Source organism: Fringilla coelebs (assembly GCF_963513975.1).
Source record: "Fringilla coelebs genome assembly, chromosome: 19".
NCBI lineage: Eukaryota > Metazoa > Chordata > Aves > Passeriformes > Fringillidae > Fringilla > Fringilla coelebs.
The window spans coordinates 12,055,109-12,080,621 of NC_140045.1; the positions used below are offsets into that span (position 1 = coordinate 12,055,109).

General features: G+C 46.2%; 1 long non-coding RNA gene across 1 annotated transcript; it reads left to right on the plus strand.

The window, feature by feature from the left end:
* The first annotated feature begins 92 nt into the window (after positions 1 to 92).
* LOC311161298 lies at positions 93 to 25,175 on the plus strand. Its single transcript, XR_014616638.1, has 3 exons — positions 93 to 167; positions 2,747 to 2,837; positions 23,878 to 25,175. It is a non-coding gene; the product is annotated as an uncharacterized lncRNA (long non-coding RNA).
* The last annotated feature ends 338 nt before the right edge of the window (positions 25,176 to 25,513 follow it).

The following is a 25,513-nucleotide window of genomic DNA, read 5'->3' on the forward strand; positions in this document are numbered from 1 at the left end:
AAGCACAAGGTAAAAAAAACCAACTTGGAGAAATGTCTGGGAACTGTGAGAGGTCTAAATTCACTCCTCTGCTAATTTGCTTTTCTCTCAACAGAGATGGTAAAATTGATGGGTGTGATGGAGGACAGATCCTGTCAGAATGATGAGGCCTGGCTGGCCAAGAGAGGGTAATTGTTAAATCATTATTGCCTGATTAAAATATGGACATGGTTTGTAACTAATTTCTGTCCAAAAGGAGCAGAACTAAACCCTGCTGAGTGTACCTAAGTCCTTAATTGACTGTGGTAGATTCTGAATCCAGTCTTGAAGGAACTCCCAATTTGGAACCCTCCAAAAGGGCTGGGCTGGTAAAATCCAGGCTGGATAAATCTCCAAGGACAAAAGATTCATCTACAGGGATCTGCATTGCTTAGCTAAACGCATTCAAGACACAAAATTATCTTAATCCAGGCAATTTTATGTAATCCTGTAAGTGGGTTAGACCTCCAGGATGGCAAAGATTCATCTCATTCAACGTGGGGACTCAGCTGTGGCATCTAAGGTGGAGAGAGAGGGGTGAGCAGGGCTGACCTGCTTCCAGTGGTCTCACTGCTTTGGTAGCTGAGAGCTGGGGCTTCTTTTGATTTTACATGAGCATCAAACCTGGGAACCTGGTCCCTGGTCCTGTCAAACCTGGGAACCTGGTCCCTGGTCCTGTCAAACCTGGGAACCTGGTCCCTGGTCCTGTCAAACCTGGGAACCTGGTCCCTGGTCCTGTCAAACCTGGGAACCTGGTCCCTGGTCCTATCAAACCTGGGAACCTGGTCCCTGGTCCTGTCAAACCTGGGAACCTGGTCCCTGGTCCTGTCAAACCTGGGAACCTGGTCCCACCTCGTGCTGCTGTTTCAAACTGGTTTCATTTTTGAAGCACTTGCAGTAATGCCCTGAGAGGAGGAACAGGCAAATATTGCTGCAACAATTGAATAATTCTCCTTAAAACTGCTCCTTGGATGGTGGCAAGGGAGGAGCCCCTTGGTGATACTGGAGCAGAACTTTTAATGTCAGGCTCAGGAACCTGGTGCAGATAAATGAGACCACGACAGAAGGAGCAGAGCAGGTCAGAGCTGAGTCAGAGCCTGAATTTGTGTGGCAGAGCTGCTGCTGAGGCCAGCAAGCCCCAGGCTGAACTTGCAGCCTTCCCAGTGTGAGTGGCAATATTCCCATCATCTTTTTGCCCCCACGCTTTCAGCAGCTGGATCTCTCCCAGTGATCCCATTAAGGCTCTTCAGGGAACTGCAGAGAAATTATGTTAAGAAGATAATTGCAGGGCAGCCTGGATAAAAAAGGCAGGTCAAGAACAATTTGAAGAGTTGGGGAATGACCTCAGTCAGCTGGAGAGGTGTCATGAGGTCTCCTATTCCCTCTGAGATGTTTCCTCACTGCCTTGGATGTACCTTCAGCTGCAGCTTTGTGTTTGCTGCTCTGTTTTTCACTAACACCCTGGCACAGAAACCTCTCCTTGCTGTGTGTGTGCAGGTACTGGCAGAGCTGAAGTCAGCTATCACAGGATTTAGAGACAGATGGGACCTTTTCCATTCTAATTTTTTTTTTTTTATGATTAGCTCACAACACGTGAGGCAGTCACGTATTTCATATTCACACAACAAATGATGCATCTCGTACGAAATAGCTCGTTTCCTTGCCTGAAATGGAGGATGGATTTCCATCTGGAATACAAAATGTGGTTTCCATATGTACAAACAGATCCTTGTGACTCGTATCAAAGCAGCAAAGAGCTTTTGGATGATGATGTGCCGTGGAAGGGAATGCATGAGAGCTGTCAGGTGATTCACAAACCCTGTGACAGAGCCTGAGCTCAGGGCTGGGTTTTGAGCACAGTAGGGCCTCTGGTTTTCTGGTTAAGGACAATTTAAAAATCTCACAGAATTTAAGACCTCCCATGCTGGAGTGGGCTGTAAGTCCAGTCTGCCCAGACCTTAGGAACAAGAGGCCAAACCTGCTTTTCAGCATGGAAAATCCTTGATTTCTCATCTCCCAAAGCTCATCTGAGGTGGGTGCTGAGCAGAGGTGCTGATTTTGTCCTGGACAGGGGGCTCAGGTCCTTGTTCTCAGCATTATCCTCCCCCAGTGGTGTGTCCATCCTGCAGCCAGCTGGGATTGGCTCAGTCAGACACAGGAGAAGGTTCCAGCAGCTTCTCAGAGCAGCCCCTCCTGTAGCCCACACACCAGCAAACCCTTCCCAGGCAAGCCCAGCAGAGGCACCTCAGTGAGAAAACATCAGTACTGAGGCTGGGGAGAGTTTCTGCTGCTCTTGCCTCCAAGCCAGCCAGACAGTCTGGCCCAGCCACAAGACAAAGGTGCCCTGCCACTAATTTCACATCTTAGTTTCTGGTTAGTTTCCATTACACATAGAACATGTCACGGTTTTCACTTTTTTTTCTTTTTTTCCAAACTTATCATAGCCTCAAAGCCAGTTTCTGAAGGGTGGCTGGGTTATTTATTGCACTGAGCAGTTTTTTTAGGAAATGGAAATGGCATCTGGCCTCCAAATGGAGCCCACCTTCCCCCTGCAGCTCTTTAAGAGAACATGACAGTAATTGAGCAATAATGAAATGTTTCAGGAGGAGTGTCGGAAAGTTCAGAGTGCTGTGGGAGAGTTATAAATCTGGGCTGGTTTTGGCTGGAGGAAGAAATCCTGTTATAAACTTATTAGCTGCTGACACTGTGCTTCTCTCACCTTGCCCAGGATGCAGAATTCACCTCAGCACCATCACCCTGCTGCTCCCCTGCACCTGACTGGGGCTGCTGCTGTCTCAGGCACAGGGATCAGCACCAAGGTTTGTGTCTCTGTTAGATTTTTACATCTATTGCCATTTCTTGATCCACATGAAGAACAGCTTGTAGTGGGCATTGACCAGAGTGTTTTTATTAATAAGTGAAATTTTTATTAATAAGTAAAAATAAGTAAAATAAGTAAAAACCTAAACACTTGACTAATTTGCAATCCATCAAAACCATGGTCCCATCAAAGAAAGAAACCAGGGAAATAATGTGGTGCATCTCTTCCAAACCTGTACTCAGGCATCCTGCATTCAGACAAAATAACTCAGGAACACATAAGGAGTCTAAAAATGTTGGTCTGACTGAAATATCTTTTCTTCCTGTGGCATTGTGAATCCTTTGAACTCCTGTTTCTCCAGCCAGTGGTTACAAAATAATGCTAAGTGTCTTTTGGAGTGAGTTGTGGAGGGACCACACATTTAATTAATTGTGGTTACATATGTCTAAATAAATTTCTGTGAAAAGTGACATTTTTAAGGAGATCTCATGACAAAATTGCTCAGGAGGCAAAGTTAGGGTTTCCCAGTTTCACATTTAATTAACTTAGGCTGGCTTTTATAGGGCTTTGTGTTATGCATTTTGGTCTTCAGTAAACAAATAGCAGAGAATTAAAGCAGAGCAACTGCCAATGAGCAGTAAATTTAATTGAGAAATAATGAGTTGCCATGGGGTGCTGTAGGGTTCTGCAAAGATAATGTTATTTATCTTGGAAAAGCTCCACTTCCATTTGTCAGGACACGATATATATATGTAAGTGGAACAAAAGGAAAAAAATACAACATCAGATAGGAAAGGGCTAAGGCCATATTCCTCACCCTGCATCTGGAGTTTGGTGGAGTGAAAAACTGATTTCCTGCACTCCATGGCAGCTCAGTGCAATTTCCATCCCATGCATCCCTGAGTGAAACGTGGTGTCAGCAGGAGAAGTGACTGGAATTTGTGAGGTCCAGATGAGCAGGAAGGAAGATGGGCATCAATGTCACAGGAGGGAAGGGACCTGTGAAACGGTCTCTGTTCCAACAGTGAAACAAAACCTGGGTCTGAAAACCCTCTGCTTTTCACATCCATTTCAAAGGAAATGCAATGTCTGGGAAACAGCAGACAGAGCCCTCTGATAAAGGTGCTGAATTAAGGCAGCAATAAAATGTCCTGATCTTGGGTTAAAAAGATACATTTGCACCCCTGGCTTTGCTCCTTGTTGTGAAACACTTGAAATGCAGCTCCTGTCCTGTCCTGTCCTGTCCTGTCCTGTCCTGTCCTGTCCTGTCCTGTCCTGTCCTCTCCTCTCCTCTCCTCTCCTCTCCTCTCCTCTCCTCTCCTCTCCTCTCCTCTCCTCTCCTCTCCTCTCCTCTCCTCTCCTCTCCTCTCCTCTCCTCTCCTCTCCTCTCTCACCACATCTGGTTTCCAAGCCCATCATTTCCCAGCACCCTGCAGAAAACCCACCTTATTTACAGCCTTCCCATTTGGAGGGCTCACCAGACCCCAAATTTTGGCTGACATTTTCAGGTTCCTGCTTTTCATTTCTACCCATTCTTGCTTTATTTTTAGCTGTTATAAAATGACACATGTTTCCATCTTTTAGGTAATGAGATGCTTTCCACTTAATTCAATCACTAGTTAATTTGATCCTCTATTTAATTTGTTCCAAACGTCTGGAAGCAAAGTTCCATGTCTTAAATGTATGTATATATTACATATATAGCTTCCACCCTTTGCTCTGATCATTCTCCTTCCTCTAAACAAGCCTTCTAATTCAATCTCAGGCTACTGAAACTTGCCATTTAATTAATAAGAAAAGCCCAAATCAAAGCAAGCCAGAAGGAAAAGGAGAGCTTTCAGGAATGAATCCTGGTCATAAAAGATGACTGTGACTTAAAGTTCCATCATGGACTACCTGCTGTTGGCTGATAGCTCTGCTACAGGCTATCAAATCCATGACAGTGAATTAATGGGAGCAAAATGTCCCAGGAGAACGTTCAGAATAAACGTGAAGAGCCTCTTGGTGCGACATAAACCTAAAAATACGGTGTAGCAAAGTTTGATGCTGTCACCCCGAGCTTGGAAATCAGATGGTGAGGGGACAACAGCGCTGCAAGTCTGTGCTAAATCTGTGCTGCCTCCAGAGCTGCCAGGAGCACCCACCAGCACTCCCTGAAGCTTTCACTCCCATCCCCAAGAGAGCCCTGGAGAACCCTCACCCACCGAGTGTGATGGAGCTCACAGGGGTCCCAGGAAGAGAGGAGAATCTTGACTCCATGCTGAGAAGATTTATTATTTTATGATATATATTATATTAAAACTGTACTAAAAGAATATAAGAATGGATTTCATCAGAAGGCTGGCTGAGAAGTTTTGGGAGGCTTTCCTGTGCCCAGCTGTGTTGGACTCCCCACCAAGGAGGAGAAGCAGGGCAGGAAGGGGTGGGATGCTTCAGGGATGCTCCAGGGGTGGTGGCAATGCCAGGACAGGAGGAGTTGGAGGGTGCAACTGAGGGGAAAACCCCCCAGAACCGAGGGGAGGGTGGGGAGGAAACAAAGCCAGCTTGGTGGGCAGTGAGAGGGGCTGGCTGGGATGCTCCCCCACGAGATGGAGACTGGAGTGCTGCTGGCTTTGGTTGCTTTCCAGCTGGGGTGGAGGAACAATTTGTCTTAATGAATTGTGAGGAATAATGCAAGAGGACAGAGCTCTCGAGAGGGCATGAGGGCTTTTATGGGAGCCATGGGATGGATATTAACAAACAGATTATGTTGTTATTGCTTGCTGTTGCTCTGTGACCTGGGCTTCACAGCTCTTTGTGGCCTGAGTGCCCCAAACTGAGCTGATGGCTTCTGATTCCCAACCAGAGCAGGATCTTCCCTGGTGTCTCTGATTTCTGGGTGGGGGTCTGTTGCTGAGTCAGTGTGTGGAGCTGAGCTCAGCCTCTCACCTGGGTCAGCATGCTGATAGCCTGAGCAGCAGCATCAGGAATTTCCTGATAGGGGAAAGAAGATTTTTTTTCCACCTTCACAGAAATAAAAAAAAATATTTATGCTGCTTTCCTGAAGCAAAATGCTCCAGCCTTCCTCCTGTACTACTGTCCCCATGGATGGGATGACAGCATCAGGACAGCTGAGGATGTCCCTGAGAGCTCAGCCTCAGGAGCAGAGACCACAATGACTGGACAAGAGGGAATGGCTTCAGACTGAAATGCAAATTTGGATTAGCTGTTTTTATTTCCAGCAGTGTCTGGTTGCAGTACCAACAGGTTTGCTCTCACTCTGCCCTGTCTTTACCTCAGCTTAGGTAAGTTTTGGTTTTGTTTTTGAAAACATATGCTGTGTGCAAAATATCACAGAGGAGCTGCCACTCTGCTAAGCTGCTCTTGCAGGAGACTGGACACCCCAGTGTGGTCCAGGGACTCCTCCTGGACCCACCATCACCCCGTGGGCTCTCCACCACAAATTCAGTATGTGCAGGAACACACCCATCATACTCTGGTGGAGTAACCTCCTCTCCTCTCCCCTCCCAGGAATTTTCACCTGTTTTGTTTCTCTTTTGTTTCTGTTTTTTTATTTCTCATCTGTTTTCACCTGCATCTAAATGTCCCTCCTCTTCCCACCCTGGTGGAAAGCAAACCTAATAGAAAAAGCAGTGCTAATGATCATGACCCCACTACTATTTTATTTCCATTTGGCAGCTCATGCAAGCAGCCCTATTTTCTGTTCTAATAGGAAACTTTATGATGTACCAAATTGCCCTGTAACAGCCTGTGCTGAGTTGCCTCCTGAAAGGTAAATGAGTTTGAAATTTTATGATCAGTTACTATGACTTTTCCTGCCTATTCCATAAAAAAGGAGAGGGGGGGATGCATTAAAGGGACCCTAAGGTTGCAAAATGAAGCTGCTGGCAGCCAGATGGTGCCTCTGGAGGGCTGCAGGTGGGAGCAGGGCTGGTCACAGCTGCCTGGTCCTGCCTGGTGGCTGTGTCCCCTTCTCCTGGTGGCTGTCACCTCCCTGATGAACAGGCCTGGATGCTGATGGGTGGAAAGGATGGCTTGGCAGGGACAAAGGGGAGGGGTTTTTGGCCACAAAAATCCCTACAACGTTACAGGCTGGGGACAGAGTGGCTGGACAGTGTTCAGGCAGGAAGGGACCTGGGGGTGCCAGGTTGAATGTGAGCCAGCAGTGTGCCCTGGTGGCCAGGAAGGCCAGTGGCTCCTGGATCAGGAATGGTGTGGCCAGCAGGGTGCCCTGGTGTGCCAGGAAGGCACACCTGGCCTGGATCAGGAATGGTGTGGCCAGCAGGGTGCCCTGGTGGCCAGAAGGGCACACCTGGCCTGGATCAGGAATGGTGTGGCCAGCAGTGTTCCTTGGTGACCAGGAAGGGCACACCTGGCCTGGATCAGGAATGGTGTGGCCAGCAGGGTGCCCTGGTGGCCAGAAGGGCAGTGGCTCCTGGATCAGGAATGGTGTGGCCAGCAGGGTGCCTTGGTGGCCAGCAGGGCAGTGGCTCCTGGGTCAGGAATGGTGTGGCCAGCAGGAGCAGGGAGCTCATCCTGCCCCTGCACTCAGCACAGGTGAGGGCACACCCTGAGTGCTGTGTCCAGCTCTGGCCCCTCATTTTGGGAAGGACCTTGAGGTGCTGGAGCACATCCAGAGGAGGCACCGAGGCTGGAGAGGGGCTGGGGACACAAACCCTGTGAGGAACGTTGGAAGGAGCTGGGGGTGCTCAGCCTGGAGAAGAGGAGGCTCAGAGGTGCCCTTATTGCTCTCTGCACCTTCCTGGAGGGAGGCTGCAGACAGGTGGGGTCGGTCTCTGACAGAACCAGAGGACACAGCCTCCAGCTACAGCAGGGAAGGTACAGGTTAAGTATCAGGAAGAAATTTTTCACTGAAACAATAATAAAGTACTGGAATGCTCTTCCCAGGGAGGTGGTGGAATCACCATCTCTGGATGTGTTTAAAAAAGACCAGACATGGCACTGGGTGCTGTAGTCTGGCTGAGGTGTTAGGGCACAAGTTGGACTCAATGATCTTAAAGGTCTCTTCCAGCCTCATCATTCTGTGATTTTGGGGCATCAAAGCCCAGGCATTACCCCACATTTTATGGAGAGCCATCTCCTGGCTGGATGGGAATCACCTGGGTCTCCCACAGCTTGGTGCCATCCATGGGGAAGCCAGGCAGGTGCTGCTGCTGCCTTTGGGCTGCAGCCTGGGGCAGGAAATTATCCAGAGGCTGGCAGCAGCAGGATGGGGAACTGATCACACAGAGCTGCTCTCCTGTCCTGGTTAGGGAGAGCTCATTTCCCACAAGCTGGAGTCCTGCATGCTGAGAACTTCAGACTTTCTGTGCTGACAGACTCTGACCTCCAGGAGAACACTGCATTTGACCTGAGGCCGTAGAGAAAGCTTCTAAAATTAAAGAATAAAACTAAGATTATGGGTGTGTAGTTTAAATAGAAATGTGCAATATCATGTAGTAGAAAACTTAGAGTTTAAAGTTTTAGAATATAGCAATATCTATAAAGCTAAGGTGGAGGGTTTAGGGCAGTGACTAGTCCTTCTTCTTCATAAGTTTGAGTTGCATTTTGTAATTAAACAAAAAAGTCCACAATGCAGAACACCAGAGATTAGTTATTGAGTTAAGAGTAAAAATAATTTAAGTGTCATTTCTTAATTAAATAGTTTAACCTTAAAAGACCTTGCAAAAAATCCCTGCCTGGCTGGAGCCACCAGCCAATATCTGCCTGACTCATCCCAGTGAGTTTTGGGAAATGTGGGAATCCTCCTTCACCTTCTTCAGAGAGAGCTTTCCTCAGATCTGAGGGGTGCTCTCCTCCTCCTCCAGGAGAGGAATTCCTGCAGACCAGAGGAATCTCACAGCAGAAAGAAATAAAAACCAGATTCTCAAACGGAAAGAGTTTAGTACAGAGGGTGGTGAAAGAAAGGGCAATGATTCTTTTGGATTCTCCTAAAGTCCAACTCTCAGAGACAAGATTACTCTCTCTTTCCCTGTGGGGAGGGTAGAAATGAACATCAGGAGCTCTGACATGATTTGGGCAATTACCCACCCTAGCCTGGCTGTGTGAGGCCAGTGAAGCTCCTTTTTCAGTGATAGCTGTGCAGCTCCTGAGACAGATCTGGCAGGCAGCTGGAGTGCAGCAGAGCCCAGCCACGACTTCACCCACTCTGAACTCATCTCTTGCCTTACAACCAGCCCTGCTTTGGTTTCTTTTAAAGATGTCTGCTTATTATACATGGATGAAATCTGGTCATGCTGTACTCTTTATTAGTCCAAAACTGAGGTCAGGCAGGTTGGATTTCTTTCCCAAGTGCTTTTATAATATTTGTGTTAGCTGGGCAGCTAAGTGCTGTCAGATGTAGCGTCAATGGAGCTTGCTGCTGTTGAAATTTTTATGGTTTCATGCATTTTACAGCATCACCTGTCAGATTCCAACAATCATGATGTCACCTGTAGTGGAATATATAAATTTGAGCAGAGGAGACTGGAGCTAGGGGAGTTATCCAGTAATCTGGGCTCCTTTCTGCCCTCCTCCTCCTCCTCAGGTGGGGAGGCTGGGAGGTCTTCAGATATGGCAAAGGAAAAGGAGCAGATTTCTCCTGCCCTGAGCTGTTCTGCATGATCTGGGCAAAACTGCTGCCCTCACCCAGCCTGTGGTTTCCATACTGCCCCTTTGTTTGCTGGCTGTGGCTCGGGGGGTTTGGCCTCCTGGATCCAGCCCAGATGTGGGAAAGGCTCGGTCAGCACTGGGGAGGCTCCAGAGGCTGTGCTGGAACCTGTGTGTGAGATGGAGAAACAGGAGCCATGGGTGGATGGATGGATGGATGATGGATGGATGAATGATGGATGGATGGATGGATGGATGGATGGATGGATGGATGGATGGATGGATGGATGGATGGATATGAATGGATGGATGGATGGATATGGATGGATGGATGGGTGGATGGATATGGATGGATGGATGGATGGATGGGTGGATGGGTGGGGGGATGGATGGATGGATGGATGGATGGATGGATGGATGGATGGATGGATGGATGGAAGTGGAAGGATGGATGGATGGGTGGAAGGATGGATCAAGGATGGATGGGTATGGATGGATGGATGGTAGATGGATGGATGATGGATGGATGGATAGATGGGGATGGAAGATGGATGGATGGATGGATGATGGACAGAGGGATGGATGGATGGGTGGATGGATGGATGATGGATGGATGATGGACAGATCAATGGATGATGGAGGGATGGACGGATGGATGATAGACAGAGAGATGGATGGATGGATGGATGGATGGATGGATGGATGGATGGATGGATGGACGATGGATGGATGGGGGATGATGGATGGAAGTGGAAGGATGGATGATGGATGGAAGGATGGATCAAGGATGGATGGGTATGGATGGATGGATGGTAGATGGATGGATGATGGATGGATGGATAGATGGGGATGGAAGATGGATGGATGGATGGATGATGGACAGAGGGATGGATGGATGGGTGGATGGATGGATGATGGATGGATGATGGACAGATCGATGGATGATGGAGGGATGGACGGATGGATGATAGACAGAGAGATGGATGGATGGATGGATGGATGGATGGATGGATGGATGGATGGATGGATGGATGGATGGACAGACGGACTAAAGGATGGATGGATGGATGGATGGATGGATGGATGGATGGATGGATGGATGGATGGATGGAGGGATGGATGGCTTTCCTGAGCAAGTGTTCAAACATTCCTGAAGGGAGCAGGAGATGGGACATCTTCTGTGTGAACAAGCACAGCCTGCACATTGGCTCCTTCTGATGGCCACTCACCCTGCCCAGCTCTCCCCTCCCAGGCAGGGTTTGGGCTCAGCCCACTTTTAATGTCACTGCACCTTGGATTTACCATTTACAACAAGAGTACTCAGTGAGATTTGGTAGTGAGAAGGGAGTGTGATGTGAGTTGGTCAAGCCTAGCAGAGGTGTGAGCTGCATGGTGGAGGAGAGGAGGACACGTCCTGCTTGTGGTGCTGGGCACTGGGATGGGTCATATCCTCAGCCCATGGGCTGCACACTCCGCTGAAAGAGGGCTCAGAGATGTGTGAGAAGATTCAACCACAGGTCAAGCAGCAGCAACTCTGCTCTGCATTTCTAGGAGCAGGAAAATGGTTGTGTTTTATCCTGCTTCTCCTTTCTCAGTACAGCCATCCCTGCAAACACTCCCTTAATTACAAATCAAACCAGCAATAAGATGTGGCTTAGATGAAGGCTTGGAGCCCTACTGCTGAGCTGTAAACCCTCAGTAAAAATGGCTTAGGAACAGACTGATTGGGTTTTAAGAGCTCTGTAACTGATACAATCTCACCATATCGTTGGGCCCCAATAAATCTGTTTCTAATAATCACTATTTACTGAGGTTTCACAGCTATGCCAGAGGTACATATCTGTTACCTTGTGGTCCAGCCTCAATAAATGTGTTTTTAATAATCAATTGGTACTTCAATAATAAACAATAATTGCTTTATTATATATGAATTTGAGCAAGTTCTGCATTTCGGTTGTACTGAAATCACTGTCTATTTTTAGTTTTTTTTCACTCTGAAGGAACTTTTACTGACCAGCTTTGGTACTAGTGTGCACCAAATGTTACTGCTCCTTATAAAGCATTGCTGACTTCACCTGATTTATAAATCATGGAAATATTTCAGAGCTTTTTTTTTTTTCTGCCCTGAACTAAGCAGTCTGTCAGGAACTTCCAGGCAATCTTTGTAGGAGGAATGCTGCAGTTCCCCTTATGGATCATTAACTGGAAATGAACTTGGGGCCTTCAGATGTGAACACACTGCCTGCTGCCATAGAACCCAGCAAGCCAACACTTTCAGTTGACAGTACAAGTAATAGAGGTAAAGGATTCTAATCTTTTGCAGAAAAAAACCCCCAAAAAACAACAATAATTGAAGAGGAAAGTTGATTGCTTGCAGTGCCATTGAGGAAGCTTAATTTTTTTCCAGGGTCTGAGCTCAGCTCTGCAGAGCTTGGTTCTCCAGTGTCTGGGACATCTCTGCTCACCTGCCCTGAGTGCCTTTCCTGGGCAGACTTTGCTCTCTAAGAGCTCAGCAGGACTGGAGAGGGCTGCAGGGATGTCCTGTGCCTCGCTGGGCACTCTGTGCTGCTTCCCAAACTGTGGAGAAGAGGGATTTTGGCTGAGAAATGTGGAATTTGTCTCCTTCCCACCAGCATCTAAGGAAAGCTCTTTCCAGGGTTGCACCAGGATTCTGCAGAGTGTGATGACTTTCCTCTGGACTTCAAGGGCTGAACAGGAGGTGAGGATTCACACCACTCTACCCAAACACCCAGTTGATTCATCCTGGATCTCAATCTTCTCTAATCTGAGACCTTTCCAGCCTTGTGTACCACCATGCTGGGAAATATGAGACACTCCTGGGGCACAGCAGCTGGCTGCTGCTGTACCTGTGCAGCAGGGAAACAGGCTCTGCTCCTGCAGCACCTTCTGCCCTGATTTCACTTGAGCAAAGCTTTGAACCCCAGTCCCATCCCTGCTGCTTTTCAGCTTCCTTTTTCTACCTCTGTGAGGGTCAGCATTGAAGGCACTTCAGACAATAGTTTGTGTTCAGACCCAGGTGTTTGTTATTTCTTATCAATGTTACAGTCCCACAGCAGTGAGTTCTGCAGTCCTTCATGAACATGGCACAAAATGGCCAACAATCTCTCCTTACAAGGTCTTTTAAGGCTAAACTGTCCAATTAAGAAATGACACCTAAATTATTTTCCCTTTTAACCCAATAACTGATCACTTGAAGCCCACAATGGGGACTTTTCTGCCCAGTTACAAAATACCACCCAAATCCATGAAGAAGGAAGAACAACCTCAAAAATCTCCACTTTGCTTCAATATCTATTACTATATTCTAAAACCCCAAACTCTAAGTTTTCCACCCTGTGATATCACACACTCCTAACCAACTCCACACCTGTAATCCCTGTGCTATCAATCAATTTTGGAATTGATAGGTCTGTTCTATGGCCTCAGGTCAAATGCAGTGCTCTCCTGGGAGTCAGAGTCTGTCTGTACAAAAAGTCTCAAATTCTCAGCACCCAGAACTCCAACACATCCCCACCTTCCCAAACATCCTTTCCATGTTGGGTCAGTCCATACTTCTCCCCCTGAAATGGAGGAGTATTCCACAGCCTGCAGCCCCCCACCCTGGGAAATCTGCCAGCCTCCAAAAGGGATTCACCCTGCCTGAGTTCAAATCTTGGATCCTGGCTGTTACAGCCAGAGCTGCCTCTGCAGGCAGGAAGGATCAGTCACAGCCAGGGTTAGGATTATATCCCCCAAATTATTCACCCTGCCTGAGTTCAAATCTTGGATCCTGGCTATTTCAGCCAGAGCTGCCTCTGCAGGCAGGAAGGATCAGGCACCCCGGGGTCATGGGAGAGCCCCCAGCTTGAGAACTCAGGGTTTGGAGGATGAACTAGCCCAAAATAACCACAGTGAGGGTCTCCAGAACACAGACTCATTGCATCAGCCAGCTCTGATGGCAATCTGCTTCCTGAGACTTCACCAAAAGCTGCAGCCGGTGGTTATCTCACCTGAGCGGTTTTGAGAAAGATCCTACTTGTCTCAGTGATGTATGCCTCTATAAGCTGAGATCCAGCTCCCAAAACTCCAAGAATTCCTTAGATTTTAGGATTTCTGGTCTGACACCCCCAGAGCCCACCCCAGGGGTGAGGGAGGAGGCAGGGAGGTGCTGGATGCTCAGCAGGAGCCGCGTCCCTCACGCGCGGTGAGCGTCACGTCCAATTAAGGTGCTCCAGCCCTAACGGGAGCAGAGTTCCCTGTCCCTAATTAGTCTGGTCAAAGGCAGGAATTCCCTTCTGCTGGGAGAGTCTGCTCCCATGACAAGAAGATTAGTGGCCTCAGCTTGTGATTGTCGAGCTCGGGGGTTTTCCACCCCACTCGAAGTCGTTTGCGATTTTCTGCTCCTCGTGGCGGCTGCTTGGAGGGGCTGGATGCGTTCCAGGAGGGCAGGGGTTAAATGGTTTTGGTGAAAGGCACGGAGCTCTGTCCCTGCTGCCTGTTTGCTCACTCCTGGGCTACCCCTGGGCTAGCCAGTTTTACATCTGTCAGGATGTAACCGGGAGCCAGGAGCGCACCGGGACCTCCCTGGGCGGTGTCTGGTGGACATCAGCTGGCCCAAAGTGCTGAGAGGTGGAGAATTCAACACCCTGAGGGATACAAATCACAGAACCACAAAATAGTTTGGGTTGGAAGGGACAAAAAGATAATGAAAAATAATTTTTAAAAATAATTAAAATATTTTTTAAAGATAATTTTGCTCCAAAACCCTTGCCATGAGCAGGGACATCTTTCTTTACATGTCCTGAAGCAGAGGATTTGGCTTGGTTGTCCTGAGACTTGTTTGGTTTCCAGAGCTCATTCTGCCTCTCTTGCACTCTTGTAGAGTTTACTTTGTTTTGTTCCTATTCCCTTTTCAGTCCTGTCTGAAAAATCACTGAGCTTTCTAGTACCGTAATAGGCATCATTAATAATAATACCTTTAAATTATTCTAGTTTGTCTTTTTAAAGCATTTTCCTGACTACCTTCTTCTTTGCTAATTGCCTTTCTCCAGTGCCCTGAGGAAACCTGCCTTTTCCAGGAGTTCTGAAGGGAAGGACAGGGAAACTTGACTCTGATATTTATACATTTTTCCTGAATGTAGGAGATTTGTCCGCTGGTGAAGAAGAAATACAATTTTTATGGCCCTGTTTGTGCCCAGAATGGGGAGATAATGGCCACAGAACACCAGTAACCGAGTCAGGAAACACCTAATTCTGAGATGGGAGGTTGGAGGCAGCTCCTGAGAAGGGGCTCTGGGTCAGCCTGCTTGAGGAAGGGGCCAAGTGGAGCAGAAATGCACTTTGCTGTGCTGCCATCATGCAGAGGCACCTCAGAGCCCAGACTGGGGAATTGCTCAGGAATGTGAGGGGGAAGATGTCAGAACCCAGGAAATCCCTCTGGCTGCCCTGGGGGGCTCAGAGACCTTGGCACAGAGCCCAGGACCCTTGTGCCTTTGATCCTGACCCATGGAAAAAACAATCACCAACCTTTCTATGAAGAATTACAAGCCACGAAAGTTTAAGTAGAATGACAGTGAGTTTACTACAGGGTGAAAAAAAGATTTTTTGGGGTTTTTAGAATGGGGGTTCAGAGGGCAAGATGGAGGGATCTGGGTGTGCCCAGCCTTTCTCTTTCTTCTTCTTCTTGGCCTCCATCTTCTGCTGTGATGGTGTCACTTTTGGGATTGGTTTAAGGTAGAAGCTCACTCTCTAACACAGGTGATGGGTATTGGGAAGTTATGGTGAATATTGTACATGTAGTTTTGAGTATAAAAAGATAACACCACCCTGGGGGCAGGCAGAGTGCCTCTGTCTGAATGGACCTCAGCTGGACAGAGAAAGAATTTTATAGATAAGAAACAATAAACAACCTTGAGATTGAGAAATGAAGGGTTCTGACTCCTTCTTCAATTGCCAGGCTGGGAAAAGAGACTTTGTGACACACCTGGGGGTCACTGTGAGCAGCTGGAGACCCCAAGAGGAAGAGACCTGTTTGGAGCTTGGGATGAGTGACCCTGCAGGTGAGGATGCAGGGCAGGGCAGTGGGAATGGCAAACTGTGCCCTGGGCTTCCTTCTGAGCTGGGGTGGAGCAGGAAGATTTGAGAAATCCTTTCCTGTAGCCCACAGAGCTGCAGGGACCCCCCCTTCACCTCTCCACACGTGCACTGGCTGTTCCAGCTGCTCCTCTGATGCCTTTTTAACCCCAGACACGAAATTAGAAACCCCTCAGTCCTGTGTCACTCTAATCTGCCTGGGTGACAAAAATTAGCAAATTATTCTGGGCTTTTCAGACCATCAAAAAATCAGAAGTTCTGGGCTTTTCAGACCATCAAAAAGTCAAAAGTTCTGGGTTTTTCAGACCATCAGAAAGTCATCTGCTGTTCCTCCCCTCTCCCAGCTGCTTGAGGCCAGGTGCCCTGGTTAAACTGGTTAAATTATTGGTTAAATAATGATGGTGATGCCATGAAGGGGCTGGGATGGGGGGTCAATAGCCCTGAAGGTGGGGGAGGAAGGGTTGCTCTTGGTTTGAGGTCCACCTCAGCTTTGTGTCCTCAGCAGGGCCACTCAAGGACTCAGCACTGTTCAGAAATCAGTTTCCAGAGCAGTTTCCCAAAGCCCTCCAGACCTGGACCCTTGAGGTGAGGTGGCACTCAGGGAGTCAAGGCTGGGCAGGAAAATCTGGGGAAGGTTTCACTTGCAGGTGTTTGAAACCAAGGAATTTCTGTGACACTTAAGTGAAAAATGACCATTTTCTGGTAAACCATAATGAAAATCTCCAGCTGACTCTGAATCCAGGTTTCCCTTTCATACAGGATTTTTTTTCTCAGCTGTCTCCCCCCTTGGCTGTGCCCAGGATTCTGAGCTCTGGAGCTGAGGAATTGTTAGTGATCAGGGTGCCCTAAATGCCAGCAGCAGAAGCAATAAAGAAATGTTCCTTTCCACTTGGAATGCCTGTTGCCTTTGCCAGGCAGCCAACGCTGTAAATTCATTCTGACTATTTAAAAAGACCTTTTAGAGCTTTTGGAGTGGTTTCTGGCTTATTCTGTAGCAATAAAACCATAGTGGCTGGGAGTCAGACGTTCAGGACCTCACCAAGTAACTCCATGCAAGATATTTGGGAGCCTTGGGAAGTGCTTAGGAACAAGATAATTATACTGCCCTTTATGCCATGGTTTGCCTGCTCATAACCACTGCCCAGGGCTCTGTCTGGTGGCATTTGGGATTGCTGTGGAACAAAGAAATAGGGCAGGGAATTGCAAAGTGGGAATCCCACCTGCTGGGGGGTGGTGGAACGAGGGGGTGAAGAAAACAGGGGAGGAAGGGAAGTGAGGGGGTGAATTTTCCTTCTTATCCTGCAGAATTTTCCTTTTTATCCTGCAGAATTTCCCTTCTTATCCTGCAGAATTTCCCTTCTTATCCTGCAGAATTTTTCTTCTTATCCTGCAGAATTTCCCCTTCTTATCCTGCAGAATTTTCCTTCTCATCCTGCAGAATTTCCCCTTCTTATCCTGCAGAATTTCCCTTCTCATCCTGCAGAATTTTCCTTTTTATCCTGCAGAATTTCCCTTCTTATCCTGCAGAATTTTTCTTCTTATCCTGCAGAATTTCCCCTTCTCATCCTGCAGAATTTTCCTTCTCATCCTGCAGAATTTCCCTTCTTATCCTGCAGAATTTCCCTTCTCATCCTGCAGAATTTCCCTTCTCATCCTGCAGAATTTTCCTTCTTATCCTGCAGAATTTCCCCTCTTATCCTGCAGAATTTTCCTTCTTATCCTGCAGAATTTTTCTTCTTATCCTGCAGAATTTCCCCTCTTATCCTGCAGAATATTCCTTCTCATCCTGCTGCACACACTCAAAGAGGAGCTCACACGTGGCTTGTCTTGCCTGGCTATGTAAGGGCAGATTTCACCCTTGTTCACAGGATCCCATGGCAGTTTGGGCTGCAGATCCCAATTCTCCCATTCCCTGAGGAATTCAGCCACGAGGAAAGCAGAGCTGAGCAGTGAGGGATTGCACAGCAAGGCTCTGCCTTCCTCTGACACCCCTCACCTGGCAGCTCTGGTGGTCACTCAGGTGGTGGAAGGGATTTTCCTCCCAGTGCATGCCTGACTGGGACCCAGATGGCTCCCTGGCATCTGAGCAGGGCTTTTCCAGGCAGCAGGGAAGAATGTGCTTGAGAAGGCTGATAAATGGTCTGTGAAGATTGGTCTGATACCATTTTGGTCTTCTGGGAATGAGGACCTCATTGCAGATCAAATGTCTGGTCTTTAAACTGGCATAAATCAGCATAACTCGACCAAAGTTAATGGAGTTGTGCTGATTTACACCAGCTGAATTTATACCATCAAAAATCATTCATTTGCTCTGTCTCTTCTCCACTTTTCCTCCCTCCTTGGATTAGAAATGAAGTCTATAAAGCTAATATGGTCCCTGCAGCAGCATAACTTCCACAGAGTGTTTGCTTGAAGAGGTTAAAAGCCCTATAAACTGCTTTACATTCTCTAATAATAAAATGCAGATGCAAAGGGGAAGGATTTGATGGTCAATTAATACAGAAACCATCCAGTGCTTTGCATAGGTCCTGCTCCTTGGCTTTGAAATACTATGCCCAATTAAAACCTTACCCAGAACTATACCAAGATTAAAAAAGTAATAATAACCTGCAGCACTCTAGGTAGCATGCTGCAGTTTTCAGGGTGCCTCTGAGCTATGCCTCATAAACTCTTGGATAAGATTTGTCTGGGTGTTTCCAACTGCAACTGCTCCTGGAGCAAAGCAGCATTCAGAGGGCAAAGCTGGGGATAAAGTTATTTTATGGGGGAAAAGAGGAGGGAGGGTAGGAAGGTGTTGACAGCACCTCGTGCATTCCTCTGAAAGGAAAAGAAAATGGAAGTTCCTGTAAAGGTTCTGCCCTTCAGCTGGGCAGGGCCCACAGAGTGGCTCTGGTAAAACTATACTAAAAGAATAGAAGAAAAGATTTCATCAGAAAGCTGGCTGAGAATAGCAAAAGAATGATAACAAAATCTTGTGACTGACCAGAGAGTCCGAGACAGCTGGACTGGGATTGGCCGTTAATCAGAAACAACCACATGAGACCAATCCCAGACCCACCTGTTGCATCCCACAGCAGCAGACAATCATTGTGTACATTTTGTTCCTGAGGCCTCTCAGCTTCTCAAAAGATCCTAAAGAAAGGATTTTTCATAAAACATGTCGGTGACACACCCACAGTAATCAATCAGTCAATAATCAATAACAACCACCCCCTCCCTGGCTCCAGGGTTTCTCACTGACACCAATATGGAAATATATCACCTTGTTTTAAGGTCCCTAGTAATTTCCTTGCTGTACAGTGTGACAAGAAGGAGGATGAGCAGAGTTCTGCAGGGTGTCTGGAGACACTTCAGGGCTGAGCCTAAGGACAGGGACTGCCTCAGCCAGAGATCTTCCCCTGGGCTGCCAGGCTGGGGTCTGCTCCTTGGTCAGCTCTTGTAGCCAGGATATTTTATGAAAAATCCTTTCTTTAGGATTTTTCCTCCTGAGAAGCTCAGAGGCCTCAGGAACAAAATGCAAATGATTGTCTGCTGCTGTGGGATGCAACAGGTGGGTCTGGGATTGGGCTCATGTGGTTGTTTCTAATTAATGGCCAAGCACAGTCCGGCTGTCCAGACTGTCTGGTCAGTCTGAACCTTTGTTATTCATTCTTTTTCTATTCTTAGCCAGCCTTCTGATGACATCCTTTCTTCTATTCTTTTAGTATAGTTTTTAATATAATATATATCATAAAATAATAAACCAAGCCTTCTGAACATGGAGTCAAGATTCTCATCTCTTCCCTCATCCTGGGACCCCTGTGATCACTGTCACAAGCTCTTGCTGGCTAATGGATCTCTCTGTGCTCATCTGACAGGAGGGATGGGAATTGGATCCCTGATCTCAACCACCACCAACTCAGGTAACTCAGACAGGTGTCTGTTTATTCAGTGCTCACAGAACACCCCTTCAAGGAGAATTAATCCTAAAATTAAAGAGATCCAAGGAAGGCCAGTGTGTCCTTTGCTGTGCACAGAGCCAACTGGTCATCAGCAGAACCAGAGGCCTGGGCAGGCATTTGCTTAACAGTACTCAATGACTTGATAACCAAAAAGATTGTGCCACTAAAGAAGCAAGAACAAAAGGTTCAGAGCAGAAAATTCTGGACAGAACTTAGAGAGATATAAATATGGATGATCAGTGCAATAAACTGGTTTGGCTTGCAGGGCATGGCCCATGTCTGTCAACCCCCACAAGGTGGATCCTCCTGGGTCAGAACAGGAGGCATGGCAGGTCCATCTGTGAGCCATCTAAACCCTGATGGCAGCCCAGCAGGCCCTCTTATTCCCCCTCTGCCTCTTTTTCTCCTTTCATGGTTTTGTAAAGATCAGTAAAATATACAATTTTTTCAAAGGAGCCATCAGAGCAACCAATAGACAGAAAAAACTCAGAGATGGGCTTTGGGCATGGAGAGTCTTCCAGGCAGGTCTTCAAGCTCAGTTTAGATTGAAGGTTTTGGTGTCTTTCTGTCTGAGCTCATGCACCTTCCTCAGCCCCCTGGCTTTAGTCCCAAGCTGTGTAAAAATCTCAGAACAGATTGCCAAGGTCAAGGGGAATTGCCCAGGGCTGGGATACTAAAACTAAATGAATGGAGCATGATATAAAAGCATAATAGGGCTGATTTCTTAATTGCAGAAGGGCCTCTCAACACCGTTTTGACAGCATAAAGGCTCATTTACATCTATTTTGAGCCATGTAAAAGCCTGATCCTCATTTACACATGTTGAAAAGAAAATATAATATGTACCAAGACTAAGCCCCTTCCTACTGCCAAAGCAATGGAAAGAGACTTTAGTGTAAATAAAGCTCAGGCCTGTTTTCAGTTCCAGCACCACAAATGTGCCAGTGCAGAAGCAGGAAAGATGCCAAACATATTTATTTTGGCCCAGCTGGGGGGTTTCTTCAGTTTTCTGTCTGCAGAAGAAAGTGAATGCACACATTTTGGCTCTGTCTTCCACAGGTGTCACATCCCCCCTGCCAGGCAGGGACCAGGGACGTGTCCTGAAGGTCACCCAACAGAGGATGCTCTTGTTGGGCAGGACCTGGATGAGCACTTTTGTGGTGAGGCTTGCAAGTTCTCTGTCTGCAGCTGCTGAGCTGTGTGGTGTTTTTGGGTGGAGGAGGAAAGAATGAATCTGTGTTCTTAAAAGGTTAATTTATTATTTCATGATTTATATTATATTAAAGAATGTCATACTAAGCTGTACTAAAGAATGGAGAAAGGATAGAGACAGAAGGTTAAAAGATAATAATGAAAAGCTGGTGACTCTTTCCTGACACAGATGGATTGTGATTGGTTATGAAGTTAAAATAAGTTACAGGAAAGTAATAAAACATGCACTGTTGGTAAACAACGTCTAAACCACATTCTAAAGTAGTAAAACAGAGGAGAAGCAAATGAGATAATATTGTTTTCTTTTCTCCCTGAGGCTTCTGAGCTTCTGACAGTCACTGACAAATCAGCTGGGCAGTAAGATTGTTGGGATTCAGAAAACACAGTTAATAAAATCTATATTCCTAGACTGTATAAAATAACAAAGTGGGTTTTACTCTCCAGTAGCATTCAAAGGTAAAGACATCTTGACCATAATGTCAGCAGCAGTACCATCCTGTCATTTTAACAGAATATCAGCTGAATACCTTACAGCCATGTACTATAATTGGAAGAATTATTAAAATTTGTTTTATGGAAAATATAACAGTAACAGAGCTGCTCCCAAGGATCAGCAGTGACTTTAAATCAGGCAGAAATCGAGAATGCACCAGCTGACAAACTCTGTTTGTGCCAACTAAAGAAATCCAGTGCTCTGCTGGAAATGGGCTCCAGACTTTCTCCTCAGGTGGAGGAGACGTGGAGTAACTGCTCAAAGGTGTGAGCAGCTCCCTAACAGGATGATGATGATGATGATGATGATGATGATGATGATGATGATGATGATGATGATGATGATGATGATGATGATTATTACAGGCTGGTAGGGGCTCAGTATTTACATCTCCTCAACCAGGCAGACTCTAAACTTTTCCATATATTGATTTTTACGGTAGCAGTGTTAGTAGCAGTGCCTTGGGTACTCCACTGTGCACAGCAGGTGATGAATAAAACCATTAAAGAAGTTTTTTAGAGTTCAAGAAAGAGGGGGAGATGTGAGAAATGTGTTTGTAAGGAATTCTCAAAACCTGACAGAAAGCTCCCACAGCCTTGTAGATCTGAGTGCAAGCTCTGAGATAAGGTGTGCTGGCTTAGCAAGGCCATGGAATAGAGATGACATTGTTGAGAGATTGAGCTAGAAACAAATTTCAACAGGTTTCAAAATACAGCCCTGCAAAAACACCAGACATTTTAGAGAATTAGAACTGTGAAAGATGCATTGTAGCAGGACCACGTGGGGGAAAAATGGAGGTGATTGGTGTAAAATATAGTTAAAATATTGGTAAAAATAGAGGTGATTTTTGTTAAATATAGTTAAAATATTGGTAAAAATAGAGGTGATTGGTGTTAAATATAGTTAAAATATAGGTAAAAATATTGGTGTTAATATAGTTAAAATATAGGTAAAAATAGAGGTGATTGGTGTTAAATATAGGCAAAAATATAGGTAAAAATAGAGGTGATTGGTGTAAAATATAGTTAAAATATAGGTAAGAATATTGGTATTAAATATAGTTAAAATAGAGGTAAAATAGAGGTAAAATAGAGGTGATTGGTATAAAATATAGTTAAAATATAGGTAAAAATATTGGTGTTAAATATAGTTAAAATATAGGTAAAAATAGAGGTAAAAATAGAGGTAAAAATAGAGGTGATTGATGTTAAATATAGGTAAAAATATAGGTAAAAATAGAGGTGATTGGTGTTAAATATAGGCAAAAATATAGGTAAAAATATAGGTAAAAATAGAGGTGATTGGTGTTAAATATGGGTTTAAATATAGGTGATTGATGTTAAATAGAGGTTAAAATATAGGTAAAAATAGAGGTGATTGATGTTAAATATAGTTAAAATATAAGTTAAAATAGAGGTGATTGATGTTAAATATAGGTAAAAATATAGGTAAAAATAGAGGTGATTGATGTTAAATATAGGTAAAAATGTAGGTAAAAATATAGGTGATTTGTGTTAAATATAGGTTTCAAATAGAGGTGATTGGTGTTAAATATACTTAAAATATAGGTAAAATATAGGTGATTTGTGTTAAATATGGGTTTAAATGTAGGTGATTGGTGTTAAATAGAAGTTAAAATATAGGTAAAAATAGAGGTGATTGGTGTTAGAAGTTAACAGCAGCATCGTGGGGCAAAAGCTAATGGGCTGAAAAACATTTCTAAGGTATTGTAAGCAGGAAATGGGTTGGCTGCTGATGGAATGGAGTTGAGTTTTACATCCCTCATGTCCCACCCTTCATCAAGACTGGTCATGGAACAAAACCCTTTAAACCACCTCTCAGCTGCCCTATCCCTGTAAAAGCTGGGAAAAACAAGAGTCTGGGAGAGCACTGCTCCTCCCTGAGCACACAGGAGGCGGCTGCGATTTATCCTGGGGCACGGGGGCAAGTGGCTGATCCTCCAGAGGCTCGGTAACTCAGACCATCTGCACACTGACTGCCAGGCAGCTTCTCCCCATCCCTTTTTTTTCCTCCATGGAGGAGAAGGAACAGCCCAGATCTGAAGGGAGGCTCAGTTCTGAGCAGGGCTGGCGTGCCTCTGTGCCAGCGTGGGGCGGATTAGAATTAGTTTTTGCTAATTTGCTCCACATGGAGCTTTCAGTTTGAATTCTGTCTCCCGAATCAACAGGCAGACCACCCTCTTGGTATCCTGACTGCTGTGTTTCCCAAAGTGGGGGAAGGATTTCTCATCCATCCTGTGCTTCCTGTGGTTCTGGCAGGGCTGTACCCGCTGCTCCAAGGAAAGGAGTGTGTGCATTCAGCTTCCTCAAAGGGATCCAAACTTGGGCAGTCATTTCAGGAAAGTCATCTGGAAGGATGGGACTCCATAAGCTGGAGCTGGAATTGGACCATTAACCCCAATATCTAAATGGACCAAAACTTTTAAGTGTGAAAACTCCCGACTCTGAGTCCATTTTGGGTCCATCCTGGGTGCAGCCCTGGCTGGGCTCTTGTGCTGCCCAAGGTGGATCCTTTGAAGGGTTTTTAATGAATCCCCACTTTATTCTTTAACTCTGCCCATCTCTGTTCCAGGCAGCCTCTCAAGGCATCAGCCTGTCCACTTACCCTCACTCTGCTTTCCTTCTCCATCTGTAACTGAGCAGTCTGATATTTTTGTTTGTGTTTTACAGCACAAAAACCTCATGCAAGCTGGAAAAGCTTTACCATTATTTCCCCAACACTGAAATACGTGTCTGCAGTGTGGTGCTTTTTAGAACAGCATCCACTCAGATGGTGGGGAATTCATCACAGCCCAGGGTGAGTAATTCCAATGGCTCATTACTCTTTCATTTACAAACTGGCACTTTCTTTGCAGTCTGAATTTGTCTAATTTTGGTTCCAGCCACTGGATATTGATATGGCTTTGTCTGTTAGATTAAAGAGAGTTCTGTTATATCTCATCTTTAGTAAGTGCTCTTCATCTTTAACAAGATACTTCTTCCTCTCCTTTTGATAAGCTAAATTATTAAGCACCTTCAGTATCTCAGTGTGCAGCTCTGCTCCACCCCACTGCCCTCAGTCTGTGCCTTCATTTTCCTCCTGAATTCCTGCTTGGATACTGCCTGGTTGCCACTAAGTCCATCATGGCACCATGAGACCTCTGTGTGGAGCTGGCAGATCTGCCACATCTGCAGGGGCACCAGATGAGGCTGTCTGCATTTAGGCACCTGAATCAAGCCCTCCAATTCCAGAAAAATGACAGAAGATCCATCTCCCCTCAACTGAACCCCCAACAGGTGTAGCAGTAGAGCAAACCTGTCCCCTCCTCTCCTGAGGACACCTTGCTCAGTCAAAGCTTGTAAGTGGATTTTTGGTATTTAAATTAACACTGATTTAAGGTGCCAGTGTCCAGAAGGTGGCTGTGGTGGAGCATCTGCTGTGGTTATGGAGCCACTGGTGTGACTGAGAGGTCTGGGCTTCTGTCAGCTTTATCTCTGGGTTTGGGAGGAAATACATGCTGGTGATGCAGGCCCCTGCCCTGCTTTGCCAGTAAAATCCAGCAGAGTTGAAATGTTTGGTGCTGTTTACTCTGGCCTCAAGGACAGAGTGTTGTGTCACCTTCTGTTGTTTGGTTCCTGTGTTCCAGATTGCAAGGCAAGATGTATTCTATTGCCATCTGTATGGCAGTTGTCTGGTGTCAAGTGGGCAATTCTCCTTATCTCTCTTCCTGAGGGATCATAATCAAGGTCCCTCAGCAGGGAACATCTGCTGATAAGGGGCTATTGAATGTCACCACATGACTGATAAGAACTATGACAACCAATTGTGAGATGCTCCGCCCAGAGGGAGGAGCCAAGCATTCCTACCCAGATATAATCTGGAGATTCTGACACACCACACGGCTCTGCTCCACTGGACTCCCCAGAGGAACAGCAGCTGCTTCTACTTCCACGGATCTGGGGGGGAAGAATTCACCCCTTTCCTATAGGACTCCCCTGCTCCAACAGAACCACGCCTGACACTCCAGGAGGACTGCAGCCCCTTTTCCAACCGGACTGCTACCAACACCCTGACCCACAGGGTGTCAGGTTGTGTTCTGACTCTGTCAGTGTTGTTCTGGTGTATTGCATTGTTGTATTTTATCCTTTTATTTTTTTCCTTCCCTATTAAAGAACTGTTATTTCCTGCTCCCATATTTTTTTGCCTGAGAGCCCCTTAATTTAAAATTCATAGCAATTCAGAGGGGTGGGGAGGGTTTGCATTCTCCATCTCAGGGGAGGCTCCTGTCTCCTTTAGCAGGCACCTGTCTTTCCAAATCAAGACATC